Source organism: Hibiscus syriacus, unplaced genomic scaffold (assembly GCF_006381635.1).
Source record: "Hibiscus syriacus cultivar Baekdansim isolate YM2019G1 unplaced genomic scaffold, ASM638163v2 tig00012307_pilon, whole genome shotgun sequence".
In the NCBI taxonomy this organism is placed as follows: Eukaryota; Viridiplantae; Streptophyta; class Magnoliopsida; order Malvales; family Malvaceae; genus Hibiscus; species Hibiscus syriacus.
In genome coordinates, this window is record NW_024062269.1 from 116,026 (window position 1) to 138,982 (window position 22,957).

General features: G+C 35.5%; 1 pseudogene; it reads left to right on the forward strand.

The window, feature by feature from the left end:
• Nucleotides 1-9,766: 9,766 nt before the first annotated feature.
• LOC120205158 overlaps nt 9,767-22,957 on the forward strand; it is a 32,644-nt pseudogene continuing 19,453 nt past the window's right edge.

The following is a 22,957-nucleotide window of genomic DNA, read 5'->3' on the forward strand; positions in this document are numbered from 1 at the left end:
GTTTAAAACAAGCTCCTAGAGCTTGGTATGAAAGATTGTCAAATTTTTTAATTGAAAAAGGTTTTTCAAAAGGGAAGGTTGACACTACATTGTTTTTAAAGCATAAAGGTAAAGATTTATTAGTAGTTCAAATTTATGTTGATGATATAATATTTGGTTCTACTAATGATATTCTTTGCCAAGAATTTCTAAGCTAATGCAAAGTGAGTTTGAGATGAGCATGATGGGGGCTCTCATTTTTCTTGGGACTCCAAATCAAGAAAGAAAAGATGGCATCTTCATTAATCAAGCTAAGTACGTCAAAGATATGCTCAAGAAGTTTGGACTGGAAACCAATGAGCTCTTCAACAAAGCTTGACTTAGATGAAGGAGGTAAATGTGTAGATGTTAAATTATATAGGTCAATGATTGGCTCTTTGCTTTATCTAACTGCAAGTAGACCGGACATTATGTTAGTGTTTGCTTATGTGCTAGATTTCAATCATGTCTAAGGAATCACATTTACTAGTGTTAAGAGAATCTTTAGATACCTTAAGGACACTCCTAGTTTAGGACTTTGGTATCCTAGAGACTCTAGCTTTAGCTTGCATGCTTTTTCTGATGCGGATTATGGAGGATGCAAATTAGATAGGAAAAACACCTCCGGTACTTGCTAATTCCTTGGAAATATGTTGATTTCTTAGTTTTCAAAGAAACAAAATTGTGTTGCATTATCTACCACTGAAGCGGAATACATTTCAGCCGGTAGTTGTTGTGCACAAGTTTTATGGATGAAACAACAACTTTTTGATTATGGAATGAAGTAGGTACTATTCCTATCAATGTGACAATACTAGTGCTATTTTTCTCACTAAAAATCCCATCAACACTCTAGAACTAAGCACATTGAAATAGAACATCACTTCATTAGAGACCATGTCACTAAAGAAGATGTAGTTCTAGAAATTGTTGATACTTTGCACCAATTAGCGGATATCTTTACAAAACCCTTAGACAAGGAAAGATTTTGGACACTTAGAAGAGAATTAGGTTTAACTGACCTATCTTTACTTAGTGTTTAAAATAATTGTAGCACTTTTAATAAATCTTAAAAAAAATGCTTACAATAATAATTTTTGATTGCATTCTTGCTATTAGTTAGGGGGAGTTTATGATTCTTGATTAATTTTATGTTCAAAAATCGATTAAAGATTAATTTAATTGTTTGAACATAATTATTTTTCAATATATGAGTTGCCAATACCACTAGAAAAGATTAATTTAGCATTTTGTGTGCTTAAAAATTGGATTTTAGCATTTTGGTGCAGAGGGAATCGATCCCCCCCTGAGGGAACCGATTCCCCCTTTGAAGGGGAACCGATTCCCCCCACAGGGGAATCGATACCCCCCACAGGGGAATCGATACCCCCTGGGGTTCTGTTAAAATCGAACAGAACACCCCAAAACCCCAAAACCCTCATTTTCTTTTCTCTTCCGCCGTTTAACATCTCTAAATCTCTCAAATCTCCATTTTTGCCTCAAATCAACGATATTTAATCGGAATTTGCTTCATATATCATCTTCTAAACCTGTTGGAATCATTAAAATCGTACAAACAACATCTAAATCCCCTCAATCTTCATCTTTCAAGGTAATTTTTCTAAACTCTCTATTTCATTGTTTTTGAACATAGGATTAGTTTTAATTAGTTCTAGGTTGAAATAGTGATCGGGCATTGATTGTTTAGTGATTAGAAACTAGATGTTACAACTAATTTCATCAAAACACAAGAATTTTTCAAAACTTTTAAATTTTCGAAATTAATAAAAAAAATGTTTTTCAAATTATTGTGTTTTGATTAAATTATGTTGTTGTTATGAAAACTATACATATATTATTTCTCAAAACCGTATTTTTTAAAAAAAGTTTCTCAAAAACTTTGCCCATTAGGATTGATTTAGAAAAACTTGAAATATTGAGGACTCAATTGAGTTTTAGGATTAATTGAATTGCATACATTTGTTTTAAAATTACAGGTTATTCGGTCTATTCCGATTTCCTTCACCATGTCAAATCCTAAACGTCCTAGGTCTTTATCTAGTCGTTCTAGTCGTCAACCAAACCACCACCAAATCCTCCTCCTATTCCTCAAAATCCTATTCCAAATCGTGATCCCAACTTGACTATCCAAAATTCTTGTTTTAATCAACCGGGTCCTAAAGATTATCGTTTTTGGTTTTACCAATATTTTGACTCGTATAAGATTAGGGAAGAATGTATCCCATCTCTTCAAGCTATGCTTGATATTAACTTCAAATATCTCCCTATCTTGCACGAATGGAAATTTGATAAACTTTTCGAACTTGAACCCGTTGTCTATCATCAACTTGTTCGTATCTTCTATAGTAATGCCGTTTGTATCAAAAATCGTGACAAAACCAAAACCATAGGAGTACGTTCCTACCTCCTAGGTCAATATTTTCATCTTGATCTGGCTTACATAGCCAATGCCTTAGGCTTTGAAAATGAAGGTTTATCAAACGAAAAACAAGTTTTAGGCTCTCGCTATAAACAAAATAATAGTGCAGTGTTCTAGATCTTCATGAGCGTTTCTTCATCTCATGATCACTTGGTTTTGACCATCCGGGTGTCGATATTCAACTCTTAGAGCTTAGATCTTTGGTGGTGCACTGTTTTGAACACAATATAAAAATAAACTCTCCGAGATTATCTTTGCTGAGATTGTTGAAACCGTTAACCTAGTGCCAAATAAGAAACTCTGTTCTTCACTAGTTTACGGTTGTATCCTTAGTAATCTCTTTTCTAAAGCCGAACTTTCGAGTTGGTCTAGATGCCTCATTTTCTCTTAAGAAACAAATCAATCTTCTTTCTTTAACAAGAGCGGGATGGGTCAAAAATAAGGAAACCGGTGCATGGGTTCGATCTTCTGCAAATACTCTGGGAGCTAGTTCTTCACAAGCTCCACCCGAAGCTGACGAAGATCCCGAGTTTGAACAATTAATGAGGGATATCGATGAAGCTGAAGATGAGCCTGAACAACCCGAGGATCACGCACAACAGTCGACTCAAATGCCTCCATATTTTCAATCCTTTATGGAGACATTTGATTTCCGATATGCGACCATGGATTCGCGCTTTACCTCTATAGAGTCTCATTTATCCACAATGGGAGCTCAACAATTAGAGAGTCTTCGGGAGATGTGTGCAAACAATGAAGCAACCAACGCTCGTATTAATGAACTCACTCACGAAATGGCTGCTATGCGAGCCCGTTTTCCTCCTACCGATCCGAATGCTTGATTATGTGTTTAGTTTTAAAACTTTGAACAAAACGAATATTGTCTCAACATTTTGAATATTTTGGATTTTGTGGATTGTTAGACTTTGGATTTGTTTTAATGTTTGGATTTATTTGGTTTAGTTATTGCATCATTTACATCATTATTAGCAATATGACCAATTTTGCCATATCACATTATTTATGAATATTGATTATGAAACTAATGGCTAACCTCTCTTTTGATTGTGATCTTAGCAGCTTAAGCTTATTCTTAAATCAATTGGCTAAATGATTTCAAAACCTTGTTTTACAATGTCTTTTTGATTTAACAAAAAGGGGGAGAAGAATAGGTGTTAAATGTTTTTACATGATAAATTGGAGAAGTGTTAAAGTAAGGGGGAGTAATTTCAAAACTTGATTTCAAAAATCTTAAAATTACTAAAATGTTTTGTTATATCAAAAAGGGGGAGATTGTTGAAACATTTTGATATTTCGATATAACAAATTAAGTTAAATGGATTTTAAGATTTTCCAAATGATTTTCTAAGTATATTCGATATAATTATTCGAATATCAAAACATTACTCCAAATCTTTCATAAATCATTTTTAATCCTTACTCAAGTGTAAAATTAAGTTTTAATCATAAAACAATTTCAAAATAATTTTACAAAGTATTTCGAACCATTTCAAAGTCAAAAATTCCAGATTGCTCAGAGGGAACCGATTCCCCCCCAAAGGGGGTACCGATCCCCCCTGAATGGTTTGGCTCCGAGATTTCCAGAATGCTCGGAGGGAACCGATTCTCCCATAGGGGGTACCGATTCCCCCTTGAATAGTTTGGCTCCGAGAATTCCAGTATACTCAGAGGGAACCGATTCCCCCCAAGGGGTACCAATTCCCCCCTGTTTAACGGTCGAAATATTTGAATTTTACACTTAGGAACCGATTCCCCTCACGCTCTAAGCTGTTTTATTAAATGTTTTCACACTAAAACGGCTATAATATCTTCTCTAATCATCCCCAACGTTCAGAAGTGATTCAAGGTGTATTTAAGCAAGCTTAGAAGCCATTGATCAAAAACAAGAACATCAAGCAACTAGAAGCTTAGAAGCCATTGATCAAAAACAAGAAACATCAAGCAACTAGAATCAAGAGAGAATCAAAGAGAAAGCATCAAACCTCAAGTTTGAGCATTTCAAGCCTATTTTCATTCAATATTCATTTTGCTTTCAAGAACACTTATTGTGCTCAATATTCTCAAGAACTCTCAAAAGAAAACAAATTAGTGAATTTGTTGGAAAATCCTTAGTGTGATAGCTAAGGTAGTGGACGTAGATTTGATTGAGAAAGTCGAACCACTCTAAATCGCTGTGCAAATCTTTTCAATTTTCTGCAAAAGCTTCCACCGAAATTTTTAATTGCCAATTCACCCCCCTCTTGGCCGATTCCGTCAATCGATTAACTCAACAACATGCCTAACTGAAAATGTTAAAAGTACACACATAAAATACACATAATACAACGTTTGCATTTAAAAATCACTTAAGTTAACAGTCCCAAAAGGTGAAGCCGGTTGTGATTGGGATTTTGAAGATGATTGCGATTTTGATTGCCTTTTACTTGACACCATATGAGCTTTGGATTTTGATGAGGATCCATATTTTTGTAGAGGAAAAGATGATTGTGATGGCACTGGTGATCCACAGGTCAACCTTGTATGACCACTTTCCTTGCACCGACTACATGTCGATATCATATTCTCTTCACCCTTAGACGGTATACGATCGTGATTTTTTGGTCGGCCAGGTAGCCTACTGTCCATGTCGATATCATCTTCTCTTCACCCTTAGACATCTTCTAGTGTTTGAGCACACTGAGACAAAACACGTCTTAAACAGTTTATATGCTTATTGAAATCCACTTCCCGATAAGCTTTTACAGCCTTCCAGTATGTTCATTTATGCTTTTTTTATACCAGCAGACCTTGATTTTAGATTTCTATACAAATGAACACCACAAAGTCTATGAAAAGCATCTGGGAAACACACCTTCTAACAGCGTTGTCAATTGAGTTTGCCCTATCGGATATGATTGTCAGATTGCTAATAGGACCTATGCAATCCCTAAGATGCCCCATAAACCATGTCCATGAATAAGAGGTTTTAGATTTGCCAACCCCGTAAGCTATTGGCAATATTCCATTGTTAGCATCCATGGCTACTGCTAATAAGTTTACTCCAAGGTATCAACCTTTCAAATGTGCTCCGTCAACTATAATAAATGGGTGCATGCAAGTAATAAACGAACGAATCTACAAAATAATATACACAAGAAATATAATCATTTAAATTTGAAATGCATGTAACTAACAAAAATGAGTCAACAAAATTATATTGATTTATTAACCGCAGCACCAATGACAATAAACAGCAACTCAAAGCGTCCATCTCTATCTGTTTTGATATGAGTTACCGACCCATGATTTTTCAGCTTTAAATTGTGACAATAAGCCGGCAGTTGGGCAAACGATGCTTCTGGCAACCCCCTCAACAATTCCAAGGCATAACATTTGGCTCTCCAAGCTTGAGAATATGATATATATACTAATCTTGAACCGAGCATTCATGTCAGTCATAATTTCATGTCCCCGATATACCCTGCCATTCAAAAATATTAACTCAGCCAGAAAACCACCCAACACCTTTTTGTTTGCCTGTCTATGGTGAGGAAAAACTTGGGTTCTTGAACATGTATGTTTATCAATAAAAGTCCCAACTTGAAACATTTCGCAATCTTTTATCCTCTTTGCAATCATACGCCACGTACAGTTTTTGTCAATCATACACCTTGTTTCGAAACGATCTTTGCTTGATTTGTTAACTTTTAGTTGATAGCCATCTTCCACACATTTCGTATACAAAGCTATCTTCAAGTCTTCCTTTGTATCAAAACAATCATCTTTCTTGATACGAATAACTTTTGTGTAACAATCAACTGCTTTCTTTACCAACTCTTCTTCCGGTATCTGAAGTAATTTTGGTATATTCCAGTTATACTCCCGTGGCATTTTCTTCTTTTTCTTTTCTTCGGGGACTTTTTCTTCTTCTTTTTCTTCTTCAGGATTATATGAATTACAGAATGGATGTTCAACATGTTCATTCACAGTCGTAACTTCCTCCTCATTATCTTCAACAACATCTTCCTCGGCAACGACTGTTTCATCATCAAAATTCGGGTATTGACCAATATCAAAATCATTACACACAGGGTCTGTTTCTTCTTCTGAAACATCATCAAAATCCGAGTATTGACCAAGATCAAAGTCCGGGTATTGACCAAGATCAAATTTTGAATACTGACTAGTACTCACAATTTTTTCTGTTGGCTCATCATCGTCTAACTGGTCAATACGAAAACCGAAATTTGGTGCTGAAAGTTGATTGGGATTTGGATTAGAGAAAGGTTGTGGGTTTTGAGAAAAACTTAGTTGATTACTACCCGCTATTGACCCAACAATACTACTTCTAGGTTCAACAACATACAATGTAACATCATCACTTGAAACACTAATGTAAGCAATGAACCGTTCAACATCTTAATTGTCGGTTAACAAATAAACTTTACCATTTCTCTGATAAGATAGCCTAAATCCACTTAGGGGCTCTAAATTCAATTTCTTTGAAACACGTAACATTAGAGTTTCATAAGTTAACTTTTTGAATGGCAGTTTTAGTTAAAGATTCATGGGTAAAGGCATATATTGTAAAACACCATGAACATTCTCCAAAACACAAATCTATCCAAACATGATCAACATTAGATGATTTCATGGTTGTAAATTAATTTACTAAACAAACGAGCTGCGAAACTAAAACATGTTGCCGGATGGGGAAGGATGTAGGAACGGATATAGGAACGGATGTAGCCGGAGAGAGTGATAGATGGAGATGGAATGAGTTGTGATTTAGGGATTTAGGTTATGAGTTGTTGCTGTTGCGTAGATATATACCCAAAACATTTGTGTTGCGAAACTAAAACCTGTTGCGAACTTTGAAAATCGCATTGCGATTATGTATTATCTTGTTGCGATAGTCAGAATCGCGTTGCGATAGGCAGAATCGCGTTGCGAAAGTCAGTATCGCGTTGCGAAAGTCAGTATCGCATTGCGATTTTCCAAATTCGCATTGCGATTTTTCAAATTCGCATTGCGATTTTCCAAATTCGCATTGCGATTTACTTATTCGCATTGCGAATTGGGAAAATTGCAACGCGAAATTGGAAAATCGCATTGTGATAGTCATAATCGCGTTGCAAATCTGGAAACTGATTTGCGATAATGGAGATCGCGTTGCGAATTAGCGATCGCATTGCGATTTTGTTGGTCATTTTGGCAAATCCGGAAAAAGTTGGTTAAAATCGTATATTATATGGGATTTTTGGTCACTGAGGTTATTTTCTCTATGATTATTACTAGAAACAGAGCAACTATGTCAATGGGAAGGCTTTAGTTCTCCGCTTACTTTTTTTTCTCATTTTATCTTCCATTTATTTAACAAAAATTAAAAAATATTCCTCTCGTTTTTTAAATAAATTATACTTTATCTTTATTAAGTTAATATTTCAATTTTATTATGATCATCGGATTTTAAAAAATCTTCTTCCTTATGATATCAATAATTTTCAGTTAATAATTCATGCAATCTTAATATCTAAAATAATCCCTTAAAGTATTGATTCTATTTATATGAAAACTCATCATTTATCATTTCGTAAAACTAATACAAAGTCAAAATATAAGAAAAAATTTCTCTTTTATTTTACTCAATAAATGTGACATATGTTATCTTTAAATAATTCAAACATTTTACTTTTTTATATTTAAAAATATTTTTTTATCAAATTTACGACACTAATATAAAATAATATTTCCGGTTTGTAAGTAAAGCATTGTTATTATTGGTATTATTATTTTTATTTAAATTTTAACTATCTATTCTTCTCTATCCATAAAAAAAAATGATAAGGAGAGTGATTAAAATTTTGGTCTTAATTGTTTGGATTTTGGAAAGATATTATCATTTGTTCCAAATAAAATTTTTAAATATTCAAATTTAATCTAATATATTAAGAAAAACTTAAATTTTGAATTCTCATTGATATTTCAATGTCTCACATGAATTTTTATTTTTATTTTCAAAAAAATAATCATTGTTAATTATATTGATTTTTTTAACACAATAGATGTGATCTAATGATATAAAATTAATTAACATGATATTAATAATTTTGTTGGCTTAATACAAAAATAAGTATCTAAACTGTATCGAAAAAGTTTTAGTGCCTAAAGATTCCGTCGTTAAAAATAGGCGTCTAACGTTTTATCGGGGTACATTAGGTGCATGAACTATAACAATTATTAAATTTGACTGTTAAGTGAAAAGTGTCACGTTCTGATAGTTTTGAGAATTTATTTAAAAAAATTAAAAATAATATATATATATATATATATATATATATATATATATATATATATATATATAACCCAAACAACTGGTGTGTGCCCCCTCCCTCTTTTTCATTCCTCCTTCCATATACATCTGCCGACCAACCGTGATCGTTGTCACCACCTTTATTGTACCGACGTTTACCCTCGATAAAACCTGGTCGGCCTCTCATCGTAACGTGTCATTGTTTGCCGTGGAGAAGTGTTCAAAGGTTAGTCGGATTTTAAGCCACCGTTGTTTTTTTTGTCAATCCCGACATCCATAAGCCACACGCCACTACCATTCGTACCACCATGCAATTCCATTCAAGTGTTCGAACCACCGTCAGATTTTAATTTTTTAGAGTTTTTTTTATTATTTCATTAAAAATTTGGAATTTTCTTATAAATAAATTAATTTTTCCTTAACTTTTTAAAATAATATTTTTATTAATAAAAACTTAAAAAAATTAAAAATATAATGATAGAAACCTAAAATTGTAGTTGAGAAAACGTTAGACAATTATTTTTAGTAAAAAATTTTGTAATCACCAAATCATTTTTCAATGTAAATTTTAAATACTTATTTTTATATTAAGCCAAAAATTTATATAAAAATATTTTGTATATTTTTTAAAACTTCCAAAAAAATCAATTAGAACTTTTTAAGTTAATTCATTAATTTTATTTTTATAATTAACTTACGATCAACAACTGCCGTAAAATATTTGAAAGAATATTTTTTTATCAAAATTTATATTGAAAGCATTAAAATCAATATCGACTAATAAAATGTAATTAAAAATCAAAACTATGATAAAATTTAAAAAAACATAGTTTTAAATGGTAAAAATAGAGTGAAGAAGGAAAAAAACGATGATGTACGGTGAGCTCCACCACTAGTTCCATGGGCTTTTTCCATCAGCCGAAATATCACCGTTTTAAGTTTGATTAAAATGCGGGCCAACACCATTTCATTATCATCAACAATCGTCTTCTTCATTTGCATTAGCTTTCAGATTATCGATTAAAAAAAAAGCTTAGAAAGGGAGAGGAATATATTTGAAGGCTACCGTGATGGATGCTTCAGAGGTAGCAGACTTAAAGCTATTTGTTGATCACTGCAAATCAAACCCTTCAATTATCCACACTCCACCTCTTTCCTTCTTCAAGTCTTATCTCCAAAGGTAATTTTTTTTCCAGCTCATATATATTTATGTGTGTGTGTTCCCTTTGCTTTTCTGATTCGTTGATGTAGAGTTACATGTTTTGATATTTTTTTTTTGTAAAGTCTGGGAGCTCAAATTCCAGCCGATGCACAAACGGTAAGATTCAGCTCATTTACTATTTACTAAAGGTTCGATTTTTGTAGCAAAAGTTTATTGTTTCTTCAATTTTCTTTATCCATGAAATGGGTATCTGCTTAGGATTTACCTTTTTTACTACCGAGTTTGTTTCTTTGCATCGAGCTGGTCTTTTAAGTTAATCCTTTTGTAGCAGTAGTGATGGTGAAAAATTCATTTAGATCTTGATCTTTTATGCCAATTTTGCAGGATAGAGGCGGTGTTAAAATGACGGAGCCCGAGCAAAACTCTGATGCCGAGAAACCCTTCTCTTCAAATGAAGATGATGATATTGTTGAGTCTGATATCGAGTTAGATAACAGTGGTGTTGTGGAACCTGACAACAATCCTCCACAAGAAGTTTGCGATCATGCATATTTCGCTTATATCTGTTGTATTTTATTTCAGTTAAGTGGATTGTGATAAACTTACATGCTAAATTAGTAAATATTATGTCTTTTCTTAATTCAGATGGGAGACCCTTCAGTTGAAGTTCCGGAGGAAAAGCGGGATGTTGCTCAAGTGGAAAAATTAAAAGCTACTGATGCAATATCTGAAGGCATACTGCACCTTTCAAATTGATTTGTTTTTGGCCTTTTCTTTACAAATTCTAAGTTTCTTTCCCCCTTCAGGTAAGCTGGACGAAGCAATAGATTATCTAACAGAAGCTATCATGCTAAATCCCACTTCAGCAATATTATATGCAACTAGAGGTAATTTTATTTAAAGCATAATTTATCATCTTCTGTAAAAGTACTTTTTTCTCTCTTAAACTTCTGATATGCTCTTTATCAGCTAGCATCTTTGTTAAATTGAGCCAACCGAATGCTGCAATCCGTGATGTTGGTGCAGCTGTAAAGGTACCATCCCGTCTTCCCTTGGTGCTTGCTTAGTTGCTTATCTTAACCAAAGAGTATTTAAGTTTTCATCTTATATTTTCCTCGCATCAAGCTGATGATTTGAAGTTTAACTTTCTGTGCTTAGATAAATCCCGACTCAGCAAAAGGATATAAAGTTTGAGGCATGGCAAGGGCCATGCTAGGCCAATGGGAAGAAGCAGCAAGTGATCTGCATCTAGCATCAAATTTGGATTATGATGAGGAGATTTGTGCAGTACTTGAAAAGGTAAAATTTCTGTTCTTTGATTAGTCTTCTTCTATAAATGCTTTCTCATGGTAGCCCTTCAATTTGCAGGTGGAACCTAATGCACACAAAATTGAAGAGCATCGCAGAAAATATGAACACCTGTGGAAAGAAAGGGAATTAAAAAGGAGTGAACGTCAGAGGCAACTGTCGAAACAATTTTTTTCTCGAAAGGTGAAAATGTGAGATTTTAAAAACCACATGAATTCTTGATTATCCCTTTCAATTGATTTTTAATTTAAAAACAAATGTGATTTAAAAACCTCTCGTTTCGAAAAATTTTGGATTTCCTTTACGATCGAAAAAATACGGTTCAAAGAGTCGCCACCAATATTGGATTAGGGTGTGATTGGGCACTCAAAAATATTTGTTATTTTAAATAAAAATTAATTTTTAATTAAAACAACAGATTAAGGTCTGCGTTACCAAAATCCGAGTTCGGGAGTCGGTTACGTGTGGGGAATGATTAGCACCCCCACAACGTCCTAAATCGGTACCTAATCGATTAATTAACGTCTTTATAATGAACTTTACAAATTCGAATTTAATTTGATTTTTGATCCCGTAAAACAATGATGTAAATTTAAAACATTCAACAACACTTAAATAAATTAGATTAAAATTACCGAGTCGTTTTAGAAAGATAAAGAGTGTTCGATTATTTACAAATATCGAGACCAGATCTTAAAAGCTATAACAATATTTTCTCGATAAATTTAAATAAACGAACAATTCCTTTTCTTTCGTTCCCAAATTTTAAGTGACGCATCAATTTTTTTGTTTCACTTTCGGGATACACTTTTAATTTAAAATCATCAAAACGACCCTCTAATCAGTTAAGACAGACCACTCAAGACAATTTTAAATTAAAAGGGTATTACCTTTAGTCCGATTATGTAATAGGTCGAGTTATGCAAATGAGGTTATCATGCATATTATGCAAAATAATGTCATGCAAAAACTAATTAAAATATGCCATGCACTCAAACAAACTTTTAAATCTAAAATATATATATATATATATATATATATATATATATATATATATGTATTTACAACATTAACATACATTAGAATAAAACAATATATACAATAAAACATACTATTAATAACTCAACTTCACATTCAAAATTACCATGAAAGACCATAATAAAATAAAATTAAACTAAGCATGCAAAGTAGGAATTAACTATTAAATAAAAAAAACATGCTAAGTGACTAAATTGTCAAACAACCAAAATTACAAATTACATTTCAAAAATAAAACATAAAAACATTTCAGGACTAAAATGAAAAGCGCTCATAAATATGAAGACCAAATTAAGAAGGTGCAAAAGATTCATTCAAGGACCAAAATGAAAGTTCCGTAAATTACACAACCAATGTAAAAACAGTGCAAAAATGGCCATAACATGATTCTGGGCTAAGATATAAGACGTATAAAATTAAGATACGAAATTAAAAACTCAATAAAATTCAATTTAAGGATCATAAAGAAGCAGGCCGAAAATGGAATGACCTATCACGCAATTAACCCACTATCCTAGAACACAGAAGATTCCAGCCTGATGAAACGCCGTCGTTTTGGACCTGACTAAACGACGCCGTTTGGGCGTTCTGATATATGGGATTTTAGGGTAACATTTCTAACCCTAAATCATTCTCATCCTCTCCTCCAAAGACCTCAGCCGCTCTCCCATTCTTCTTCCTCACTCTCTCGACAGAAACATAATGGAACCCTTTCCCCTGCTCACCTAAAGCCTCGGCCACCATGGTCCGACGAAACCCAGACCAAACCTCTAGCCAACAACAGCGTCACTCCTCTCCTTGAACCACCATACACGACTGGCTACCCCAACAGCCATAGAAACTACGACCACCACACACAACGACCACCAAGGCCAAAATTAAACCTAACCAAACCTTTTTAAACCTCACCGATCTCCTTCTTAAACGACCAATGGAGCCACACAGAACCAAGGCCAACCAGAACTCTCGATTTCCTTATACTTGGTAAAGACAGAATTAACAAAAAAGGTAACGAACTAAACTTTTTCTTTTCTCATATCTTTCATTTGCTTGAAAATAAGAACACATAAAGAAATATTGGAAATCGAAGTACCGATAGAAAATTACTTTATTTTGCTTCTTCAGTTTATGCATACAACGGCGAGACTCCTTGGGACTTTTCTTATGCGTGATCTCCTCGATGACTGGAATGGGGATACAAGCGACGTGGCGGTTCTCCTCTTCAACTCTGGTAAGTAAGGGTTACATTATCTCGTTGTTGGCTAAATAAATATGCTTGAATGGGTATTTTCCGATTGGAACCTCTATCTCTCTTTTTTTTATGTGTTAATGGTTGGGAATGGCTACTGATTTCTCCTCTGTTTTTGCTTTGTGCTCTCCAACTCTCCCTGTCCTCGTTTTCTTTTTTTGTCTGTCCTCAAAAAATCGACCCCCCTTCTGGTGGTTAATTCCCATTAAAACAAACCCCATTTACAGTTTCTTTTTGCTCATGATCATGACCCCATGTTTTTGTAACTCCTGATAACTTCTTATTAACTCCTCATAACCGGTTCTAGTTTCCAGGAAATCTTTATGTGATAGAAGCTGTTCTGCTGGATTTGGGCTTCTAAATGGTTTGGGGTTTTTCCGACTTAGCCCCGGATAAATCGAGTATCTACAGCTACCCCTCTTTGCTCATTGTCGTGTAACGAGAATAGGGCAAAGATCAAAAGATGATCGAATTTGTCTAGTCATGAGAACTTCAAAAGATTAATCCGCTTCTCTGCTACTTCGGGATAAATGAAACTTGAAAAATCTTCAAATGACGAGTCCGCTCCCTATTCCTTCAGGAAGTATAAGACTCGAACAATCTTCATAAAATGTGTATGCTCTCTATTCATTCAGAGAGTATAAGACTTGAACAATCTTCAATAAAACGGGTCCGCTCTCTATTCCTTCAGAGAGTATAGAACTCGGAAAATCTTCAATAAACAGGTCCGCTCCCTATTCTTTTAGAGAGTATAGGACTCAATCTTTAACAAACGTGTTCGCTCTCTATTCCTTCAGAGAGTATAGAACTCGAGCAATCTTCATAAAACGGGTCCGCTCTCTATTCCTTCAGAGAGTATAGAACTCGAACAATCTTCAACAAACATGTTCGCTCTCTATTCTTTCAGAGAGTATAGAACTCGAACAATCTTCATGAAACGGGTCCGCTCTCTATTCCTTCAGAGAGTATAGAACTCGAACAATCTTCAACGAACTTGTCCGCTCCCTCTTTCTCTAGGGAGTATGGAACTCAAACATATTCTTCTTACAGGTTCGCTCTCTATTCCTTCAGAGAGTATAGAACTCGAACATCTTCTTCTTACTGGTTCGCTCCCTCTTTCTCTAGGGAGTATGGAACTCGAACATCTTCTTCTTACGGGTTCGCTCCCTCTTTCTCTAGGGAGTATGGAACTCGAACATCTTCTTCTTAAGGGTTCGCTCCCTCTTTCTCTAGGGAGTATGGAACTCGAACATCTTCTTCTTACGGGTTCGCTCCCTCTTTCTCTAGGGAGTATGGAACTCGAACATCTTCTTCTTACGGGTTCACTCCCTCTTTCTCTAGGGAGTATGGAACTCGAACATCTTCTTCTTACGGGTTCGCTCCCTCTTTCTCTAGGGAGTATAGAACTCGAACATCTTCTTCTTACGGGTTCGCTCCCTCTTTCTCTAGGGAGTATGGAACTCGAACATTTTCTTCTGCTTTACTACTTTCTTGTGAAGACTTCTAGATGATTTGCTTCACTACTCTCTCGTGAAGACTTAAGTTTGATTTGCTTCGAAGGTCGAACTTTTCGAATTCATTTCTCTTGTGAGAGCTTGTCTCGCCACAACTAAATGCGAGAGTCTTCCTTGACTTGACTATCATTTGAACCCCTCCCTTCCTGGGACATTGAATCGGTTAATAACTCCTCGCGCGCGTTTCCTTTTCTTTGTACTCGAGAAATTTTGCTTTTTCTCCTACATCTGATAGTCTGATGGTTTGCTCAAACACTCTTCCGAGAAGGCTTAAAAAGGATATGCTTCACTACTCTTCGGTGAAGGCTTAGCTTTGGTTTGCTTCACTACTCTTTAGTGAAGGCTCAAAATGGATTTGCTTCACTACTCTTTGGTGAAGACTTGGCTTTGCCCCAATCTTCTGTGTACAAGTCACTTTAATCGAGTGATTTCTCTTTTCATACGCGAACATCTATGTTTTTCTTCTATATCTGATGGTCATCACTTTAGAGTAATACTTCTTCTGTGGATTAGACCTCTCAATTCTTCAGGGTATGCCTCTCTAAACGTGATTTCTTGCGTTTGAGGTTTGAAATCTTCCTTTCGACTTGTCGGGCTTCTGACATCATGCATCTTCTCTTTTCACTGGAAGATCTGTCAAAACCATGTGTTTATGCATGAAGCACGAACACAAATGCAATTAAATGTATTAGTGTAATGCATTTTCTTTTATGCAAATGATGTTCTCATGAATGCATAAATGCCGATTCCATCTTCATTTGACTTCAAAGTGGTGAACTTAGTCTTCTTATACTTGATCATTCCTTTCCAGGATCTGCTTTATATACCCGTGTAGCAACTCATAGTTTCCAACTTACATTTTTGACGAGCCCTCTGATCTTCTTCTATCTCCTTGTCGTCTTTGTTATCTATCTTTATTTCGGAGAAAATGTTTTCTCTCTCAACTTCTTGCTATGGTCAGAAGCATGATTGTGTTGCCCCGTTTTTGGAGACTATGTACATGGCTGCGCCAAACTCCACAAAGGTCAATGGGATAGTTGCATCTATTCTGCTTTAACTCATATCACAAGGAGGATTTATCCCAACTTTTCATGTCACCACATCATTTTTCATTTTAACCTTGGAGTTGCGTATGACAACCTTCATCTCGGATAATGGAAACAAAACATGATCGCAACATTGATTCAGCATCATATTTACTGGTTCGTAAATCATTTGTCAACACATTCATCTTTTCTTGTGGCTTCTGCCTATATCTTTTAACCAGAGAAGCTCTTTGCATAACGTCCAGAGTTTTTGTATGGGATTACAAGAATACCAAAACTCAATGAAGATTAAAGTGGCATGTTTCGGCTCGCCAACATTGATGCATGTGAAATCACCAGAATAATGCAACTGATGATGGACAAAATGATCATATATGGTAAACTCCACTGTCACTGTTTCACCATTTTCATTCTTCATACATTTTTATCCCCTTGGAACCATTTTTCAATTCAATGATCGTTCCACAGGTCTTCATTGGCTTCCAAAGATGCCCCACAATAATACCTCTAGCTGGAACAAGCCTTCACTAATGTTGCAACATTATCTTATTCAGGTAAGAGCCTTCAAAATGCCCCAACACCTCAAATTGTAAGGCTCATTCTCAAAGCCTTCTTGGTCTGAATCTTGTCATTTCAACATGATGTGGGTTCAGTCGTGCCCCGACATTATCTCATACTGGTACAGCCCTTTAAAATGCCCCATCACCTCAATTTGTAAGGCTCATTCTTCATGACTCCTTTCGTACCAAAATCTCTTGACTTTGAATGCCCAAATTCTCATGCCGCTACACAACAGTGTTGTCAAATAGCTTGAGGGCTTTTCTTCACGCTGTCATTGACACTTAAGAAATGATCAACCCTTCTAACGCAATGTCTTTCTTTTTGTTATGAGCTGGGATATGCGTGCCCTTCTCTTCAAATAAAGTGATCATCTTATTCTTGACTGGTCACACTCTTGCATTTTTACTATGCACTAGGATATATGCCCCTTTCCCATATGGTGATCATTTGCTTGACTGGTTACTGACAACGTCACAAAGGAATATTACAAGCTCCATTCCTCAGTCCTTCTGATCTCTCGGACTATTTGCTTTCAACACTGTGGAATGTTTCATGTTCTGGCATCGCTTATTTTTTCTTCAATGGAGGCAAAAAGAGCCTCGTCAGCCTCAAGGACCTTTCACATTTGAGACTATCTTGTTTGAAAATATTTTTCCCTTTTCTCTTATTTTAGGGATCAAAGAATGAAATAATTTTGTAAAACACTGCCCCTTAATTCAGGCTCACAATTGAATGAAATCATAAACAAGAGTTCACAGAATATCAAAAGAATCAATAGCTCTTTAATATTTTCAGGTGACAATTGTCAAAATTGAGGGGTTGGCTTCAGGTTTGCTTCCTATTTTTTTAAGGTTTCGGCCAACAAACTTACATTTATTTCTCGGTCCTTGTGAACATCACAACATGCCCCTCCTTCTGGCTTGGTATTTTAATCGGATACGGACAAAATGGTGTAACTAGCATAATCAATTACTAGACTTTCTAGAACACTTCTATTTCAGTTCTCTGAAATCTTCCATTTGTTCAAGCTTCGTAGATTCTTCTAACAAAGGCAGTGCAAAAATATCAATCTAAAAATGAAATTTCTGAGTGCTCGTGTGAAATTGACTATAACAGGTGTTACTTGACTCCCTTAGTCCATCTTTACCGAAACTCCTTATTTATAAAATTGATTTAATTTGCCACTGCCTGACTAGCTGAAATCAGTTTTATTGTAATTTGCCTTTATCGGGCTAGCTGAAGGCTTCATCTCATCACAAAGTCTTTGACTTGACAATCACAGTGGAGCATACACCGAATTGCCAAGTACCCAATCAAGGTCATGGTTTGAATATAATCTATTCATAAAGCCAGGGCTTTTGAGTTTCCTCTATAACCAATTGCTTTAGCGGAATAGCTCAGCTTTATTGTATACACATAATCATTTTTACCAGGCTAGCTGAATTCTATCCATAAAGCCGGGGCGTTTAACCAATTGCTCTAGAGGGACAGCTCAAGCTTTATTATATACATATAATATTATAATCTAGGTATACAGATCCAATTTCTTAAGCTTGTCAAGAAGAACCTGTCATAGTCTAGGTGTTGTTGAAAGTCAGAAAATCTCATTGTTAGAGTTCAATTCCCAAGCAACTGACCTAAGCTAGACTCATCTACTCGACTATTCCATCCGTAAAGATCATAATCATCATTGAACGTCATCAACAAAAGTGTAATCTAGTTGGTTTTGTAACATCATACACAAAAATGCCCCATGTTGTCCGCTCCTATACATACCTGAATACCAAGCCTATGGTTCATTCCATTATGATAGAAGAAGGCTATATCGGTCCCTGCAATAAAAATGTATGGTGTTCGATTGTATCTTCTGGGGATAAGACCAAGGTCCTTGTTTTATCAAGATTCAACCTTGTCATTTTGTCAAAAATTTATAACTCTAACCATTCAAGAGCTTTTAATTCAATTGATATTCAAATAATTTCAAATCATGAATTTGATTCAATGATCACCATTCTAAAAGTAACATGAGTTCATTTAAATATCGTTATAAAAAAACTGAGAAATGATGAAAAACAAGTTCAAACATGACGTTGCAAATGGGAAATGCGATTGTGGTGGAGCACAACCTTCACTTGTTCAACCAAAAGGCCCTACTTTCCCTAGAATGGCGGGTGCCCCGTTGGATTAGTGTTTTTACCCTCACTTATTCCCCATTTCTCGATCATTTCTCTTGTCAGGACTCCCTTGTCAACGAGCCTTTCTATCTCTTCCATCAATGGTATGCACTTGTTAGTGTGATGGCCCAATGCCCCTAGATGAAAATCGCAAGCACTGTTCGGGTCATAGCCATAAGCGGATGGACTAGTCTTCATTCTTAAAGGCCTTGGAGTGAGGTACTGATTCTTGATTAAAGCGGGTAGCAAGTCAGAAATTGGCACTTGAAAAACCTTGAGGGTCGTATTTTCCCAAGACATCTTCTGCGGCCAGTATCGGACTACCTCTCCTTTAACTTTCTTCTTGTTACTTCCCACTTCTATCTTTTTTTTTAGCATCAAAGAGGTCTCAAGAGTTGAGTCATTTATCTCTGCTTCACATATCTCGCTTTCCTTGATTTTATTTTTCTCCTTTTCAACACTCTCTTTGGCATGTACTTCACTTGTTTCAACCCCATCAACTTTATTCTGGCGATTAATTTTCAACTGCTGAGCATCCACCTCTATAACTCCATGAGCCAAAAGATCTCGAACCTATCGCTTGAAGTTGTTACAATTCTCGATGGAGTGTCCTCGGGCTCCAGTATGATATTCACAAGTAACATCCTCATTATACCAACTCGGATAAGGGGGCAGCAAAGGCTTGGCCAGACGTGGGACAATCAGTTGGGCTTGGAGCAACTTTGGATATATCTGGCTATATGAAAACTCTTTTGATCCCACTTTCTCCTTGCCGTTATTATGATCATATTGAAGACCTTGTAACTGACCACTGGAACATTCGCTTTGAAGGTTTAACGTTTAACCAACATCTTGGGAGAGACATTGATTTGCAAATCTCCCTTCATCGATAAGTTTTGAGCTTCCGGGGAGCTTAGGTTTTCCATTTTCAAAGCATAACAACCCTTCCGTGATGAAGTTTTGAACTTTAAATCTCAGGATCGTACAATCTTCTGTAGAGTGGCTAAACTCTTGAGAATGATAACCGCATGATCTTTTGACACCTTGCCAGTCTGTACGTAAATAAGTGTTGTACCTCAGAGGAAAAGGCTTTAAGAGCCCACTTTCAAAGAGAAATGGTAACAAGTCTGAATATGAGATCGGAATCGGAATCAGAGGTGTCATCTTCTTCTTTTTTCTATTCTTTTTGGCATTCTTTACTGGCATTTGAACCTCCTCTATGCCTATTTTCTTTGAGTCCGGCTCCACTTTCGTATTAGAAGTTTCACCCTTAACTTCTGCTTTTCCCAGTATGATCTCCGTAGCATCTTCTAGAATCTTACTTGATTTTTGGAGTTGACTTGAATTACCACATCCCCTAACAGGTTCTTGATCAGTTGCTATCATCACTTTGGCTGCACCACTAACATTCAGATTCTCACCCGAAGTCTTCATCTGTTCTTGATCATTTGCTATCATCACATTGGTTGCACCACTAACATTCAGATTCTCACCCGAAGTCTTCATATTTTCTTGTATAATAGGGTCATCTGATGATTTCTCCCCATATATCACTGTAATCATCATGCTCATCAACTTGGACATTTGTCCCCTGGATTCAACTTGGAACTTCCTTGCTTCATCAATCATTTCTTGTTGGGTCCTTACGAGCTGTTCTTGAATTCTCTCGATCTTACTAACTCGTGCTAAGATCTCATTCATTGTTGTCTATCTTTCTAGAAACACGCCTCAGGGTAACTTCAATTTGCTTCCAGAGCTTCTGTCACAGTATCTTTCATGAGTTACTCTCACGTTTTCATGATTGATGCGTGTAAAAGTGCTTAAATTAAAGCGATGCGAATGCAAATGTGGATGCAAAATGCAAATGCAAAAGGTGTTAATCCCAAAAGTGACCACGATAGAACAACCTTCATTTAGACAACAAGATTTCATTACACCATGTAATCAAAATACAATTGTGATTCTTCATTTCCTTGAACCGTACTCTTCATGGAATCTGACATTGCATCTCCAAAATGGTCGGCGTATTTTATCACATTTGATGAAATCGGTTGTTCTTGAATTGAATCTTGGGATCTTCACCTCCACTTTTAATGGAAAGTGTTCTTCACGTCTTTGTGAAGGGTCTTCTCGTCCTTGGCATTACTGCATCTATCTTATGAGGGAACATCTTTAGGATGTCTTTCTTTGTGGATCGGTCTTCAATCAGTTTCAAATATCTTCATTCATCGGATGTCATTCTTCATGAATCGTTCTTCAGTCAGGTTCAAATTTCTTCATTCATCGGATGCCATTCTTCATGAATCATCTGAACGCCTCTGGATCTCCCGATTTTGATTACATGGTTAAGAATTTCTTGTCTCATTATGACCGGCCTTCTTATTAGTCAATCACTTGCGAATTAACACCTTTGGATGACATGAAGATGCAAATGCAATAAATCTCAAAAATAAAATAGACATAAAACAAAAAAATGGGTTAGTACTCATAAGATAAACAACAAGATAGTAAGTACCGCAAACTTCAAATAAAACCTACCCTCACATGCTGACTACCCAATCATGCTTACTAGATCCTACACAACATGATATCTACCCCCATGCTTTTGTTATTTGCAAAAAATCCTAACCGCATGATATCTAATTCGCATGCTTGTTCGAGAAAATAAACCTAACCGCATGATATCTAGTTCGCATGCATTTATTCGAAAAATGAAAATAAATGACTCAAAAAAAAACTTTTCCTTGTGTACCCTCCTCACGGGATTCTTAAGGTTCGGGTTTGGCTCAACCTAAGTTTAGGCTCTATGTTCACTATATGCTGGGTTCGGTTCTAAAGTAATAGGTTCTCGAATTGTCCTTGTCGGTACCCCTTGGGCTGCCGAACCCTCAATCTTGGCCCATCACAGGCTTTAGAGGATCGAGTTCAATTTCGAGGGAACACACCTCCTTATGTCCATGCGGAGGTGATTACCATCACGAGGACCATAAGGCGTGAGCTCCAGGAGCGATCCACTATCCCATGCGGAGGTGAAAACCACACAAGGGCATAGTCTCTCACTCTTACTTAAATAGGACGGAGCGGGGTTTTAGCTTATGTTATGATAATGCAGTTGTGCAGTGTGTGAGGAAAAGCGAAAAAACAAACAATAAAAACACTCAAAATCAATTCCTAAAACAAACAATTATTCTGAAACTATTAACAAACAGGTTAGTACAACTATTTAATTGTCAATCGAATTAAATTAAAGAAATCAAAATACAAACAAAACTTATTAAAAACCAAACAATGGATCAAAAACCAAATTAAAACGAATTTGTAATTTTCAATTGCAAAGACAATTAATTAATCGACTATCGGCCTGACTCTCTAAAAAAAGTCCCCAGCGGAGTCGCCAAGCTGTCGAAACAATTTTTTTCTCGAAAGGTGAAAATGTGAGATTTTAAAAACCACATGAATTCTTGATTATCCCTTTCAATTGATTTTTAATTTAAAAACAAATGTGATTTAAAAACCTCTCGTTTCGAAAAATTTTGGATTTCCTTTACGATCGAAAAAATACGGTTCAAAGAGTCGCCATCAATCTTTGATTAGGGTGTGATTGGGCACCAAAAAATATTTGTTATTTTAAATAAAAATTAATTTTTAATTAAAACAACAGATTAAGGTCTGCGTTACCAAAATCCGAGTTCGGGAGTCGGTTACGTGTGGGGAATGATTAGCACCCCCACAACGCCCTAAATCGGTACCTAATCGATTAATTAACGTCTTTACAATGAACTTTACAAATTCGAATTTAATTTGATTTTTGATCCCGTAAAACAATGATGTAAATTTAAAACATTCAACAACACTCAAATAAATTAGATTAAAATTATCGAGTCGTTTTAGAAAGATAAAGAGTGTTCGATTATTTACAAATATCGAGACCAGATCTTAAAAGCTATAACAACCTTTTCTCGATAAATTTAAATAAACGAACACTTCCTTTTCTTTCGTTCCCAAATTTTAAGTGACGCATCAATTTTTTTGTTTCACTTTCGGGATACACTTTTAATTTAAAATCATCAAAACGGCCCTCTAATCAGTTAAGACAGACCACTCAAGACAATTTTAAATTAAAAGGGTATTACC